At 36.3% G+C, this 3,438-nt stretch overlaps 1 long non-coding RNA gene across 1 annotated transcript; it reads left to right on the top strand.

Moving 5' to 3' along the window:
* The first annotated feature begins 1,408 nt into the window (after positions 1–1,408).
* LOC131257426 (uncharacterized) lies at positions 1,409–2,194 on the top strand. Its single transcript, XR_009177391.1, has 3 exons — positions 1,409–1,532; positions 1,613–1,895; positions 1,981–2,194. It is a non-coding gene; the product is annotated as an uncharacterized LOC131257426 (long non-coding RNA).
* Positions 2,195–3,438: the final 1,244 nt, after the last annotated feature.

The raw sequence follows: 3,438 nt of genomic DNA, 5'->3' as shown, positions 1-3,438 counted from the left end.
TAATCCTAAAACCTAAACCTAAACCTAAACCTTAACCTATAACCTATAACCTAAACTCAATTCCCTAAACCTTAACCTATAACCTAACCTAAACCTAAACCTATAACCTAAACCTATAACCTTAACCTATAACCTAAACTTTAACTTATAACCTGTAACCTATAACCTAAACCTATAACCTATAACCTAAACTCAATTCCCTAAACCTTAACCTATAACCTAACCTAAACCTAAACCTATAACCTACACTTAATTTCCTAAACCTTAACCCGATTTCCTAAATCTAAACCTAAAACCTAAATGTATTCTCAAATCCCTAAACCTAAACCTACACCTAATCCTAATCTCAACTCCCTAACATAAACCTAAACCTAAACTTGAAAACCCAAACATAAACCTGATCCCGAACTTAAACCCGATTTCCTAAACCTAAACATTAACCTAATCTCAATTCCCTAAAGCCATAACCTATAACCTATAACCTAAACTTAAACCTAACCTAAACCTATAACCTTAACCTAAACCTAAAACCTAAACCTATTCTCAAATCCCAAAACCTAACCTAAAACTAAACCTATAACCTTAACCTAAACATAAACCTATAACCTAAACCTAAAACCTAAACCTAAACCTAAACCATAAATGTATTCTCAATTCCCTACTATAACTTAAACCTTGTATAATGTATTGTACCATCAACACTACTTGTACCATCAATACTACTTGTATAATATTTTAGCATATTCCACTTGTATTGGCATTATTTAAATTTATAAGTTCTTATCTCATACATATTCAATGATGGCAGCAGGTGGGAGACCATGTCGTTCGAGACAGAGACAGCATCGTCGTCATATGTTGCATCGCAGGCGTTTGATCCCTCAGTTGCATATACACTGGGCATTATATGTAAGTCTAGACATATATTTCTTTTAATGACTTCTTTTTATGTTTAGACTTACATATTTCTTTTGCAACAGCATCGTCGACTGGCCGACGAGGACGTGGACCTATGCGTGGGTTGCTTTTAGAGTGACTTACGTGTGAGGGTAGGGTGACGGTAGAGTTCCCACAGGACTGCATTAGACTAGTTGGGAACAATGCCAGGTTGTTTACATCAGAGGTCGATGTCTTATGCCGATCTCTGATCTCCCCCACTATCCCCCGTTGGGCAGACATGACAGATGATGTGTGGCAGCTCATCCGTCAGCGACTTAAGCTAAATGTTAGTAAATTAAAATTTATTTTATAAAAGTTCATTTACGGTTAAGTTATTTTCTTAATAAATTTATTGCGTTAATCTATTATTTACGAAACTGCAGGATAAATTTGACTTGGATTTGAGTGTTCCGTACATTTCCTATGCCGTTGACGACATGATCAAGGAATGGTTCAAGGAGTACTGTAATGAGTTACACAAGCGGTACAAGCGATGCATGAGCCACGAGGAGGGCGCACTATCTGCACCACCGCACGTGACCCATGATGACTGGCAAATACTCTACGATAGATTTTTGTCTGATTCTTTTCAGGTAATTTTACATATTTATGATATCTTAGGGTAATAATTAAATTCACAATTAATAACAATGTATTATGAATAATGGTTCAGAAAAGGAGCAAAATAAATTCTGACAATATGGGAAAGTTAGAAGTGAACTGCGTAGCTGGTTCATAGTCATTTGTACAACTTCGTCACAACATGCTAAGAAATTACTAGTTATTATTAAGTTGATATATTCTTTCCATGCATTTATATTAACTTTATTGTCCTTTCGATTGCGCAGTGAGATTCCATCACTGGCCAGGAGCCTGGACCAGTAGACCTCTACAGAGGGACTCACTGTCAGCAGGCGATGGGATCTTAGGTACATCCTAGAGCCAGTGAGATTTGGGTAAAAATACGTACTTTGTAAAATTTAATTGCATTAAATTATAATAATGTCATTTGTTATGAAAATTCATATGTTTTCATTACAGGTGGCGATGGACACCTTACGCAGTCAGCCCACTCCCGATGGTACTCAGCGGAGTGAGTCAGAGATCCTGAGTGAGGTGCTTGGCACCCGTTCTGGATATGTGCGTGGGCTTGGCCATGGTGCCAAGCTCACGACACCCACTAGAGCTGCCTCCACCCGATCCATTGTCATTGACGAGAGCACCAAACGCCAAGCTGATATCGCAGAGAGAGAGGTTCAACAACTACGGGTCATCGTCCATGACATCAGAGAGCAGTTGGAGAGGTAGAGGGAGGAGCAAGAGAGGCAGATGGAGGAGCTGGCAAGGCAGAGGGAGGAGAAGGAGAGAAGGAGGATGGAGGAGCAGGTAAGGCAGAGAGAGGAGCAGGAGAGGAGGATGGAGGAGATGCGGGTGGAGCATGAGCGACGGATGATGGAGATGTTTTAGGCTCTCACTGCATGCTTACCCACCGATACCCCACCACCTCCACCTTCATCTTTGTGATTTTTTGTATTTTATTTATGATGTTAAACATATATGTATTTATACGTGAATGAATGTGATGTGGATGGATGTAATTTATGTTTGGATGAATGTAGTTTATGTTTGAATGAATTTACGTACTTTGGGTTTAAATGGATGTGAATGTGAATATGATGAAATATATTACATAATAAGTGTATATCAGGAAGAATATGATGAAATATATTCTAACAGGTGTATATTAGGAATTTTGTGCTGGAATATTGAAAAAAAAGACACTTTTACCTATGAAATTTTCGTAGGTAAAAGTCACATCTACGTTTTTTACCTACGAAACTTTTGTAGGTAAAAGTCTCATCCACGTTTTTACCTATGAAACTTTTCATAGGTAAAAGTTTTGTAAATATTTTTACCTATGAAAAATATTCATAGGTATAAGTTTTGTAAATATTTTTAGCTACGAAAATATTCGTAGGTATAAGTTTTATAAATATTTTTACCTAGGAAAATATTCGTAGGTAAACATTTTGTAAATATTTTTAGTAAAAGTTTTGTAATTAGTGAAACGGCCTAGCTATACGTCCTAGGGGGGGGGGGGGGGGGGGTGAATAGGACTATGACAAATTATAATTATAACAGCAGAATAAAATAAAGAGATAGTTAAATAAAATAATTCAATTCACAATGCTGAAATAAAATTAACCTCAATAAACAAGTATTGAGAGGTTGATATGAATTCAGTTCTAAGGACAACCTTACACCATAAAAACCAAGGGTTTATGGTAGGACAACCTTATTTCTAGAATTTCCTTTGTATCAAAAACTCAATCTGAAGAGAAATAAATAAATAGTAAGGAATTGAAATAAATTGCAGGAATTTAAATCTAAATTATAACAACATTCCACAAACTTGCTTGAAATGTAAATTTTACAACATTCACATCCACATATACATCCTACAAACTTGAATGATAAAAGATATAAAACTTAAGCAAC

Source organism: Magnolia sinica, chromosome 10 (genome assembly GCF_029962835.1).
Source record: "Magnolia sinica isolate HGM2019 chromosome 10, MsV1, whole genome shotgun sequence".
Lineage (NCBI taxonomy): Eukaryota > Viridiplantae > Streptophyta > Magnoliopsida > Magnoliales > Magnoliaceae > Magnolia > Magnolia sinica.
This window is presented reverse-complemented; position numbering and strand designations above follow the sequence as displayed.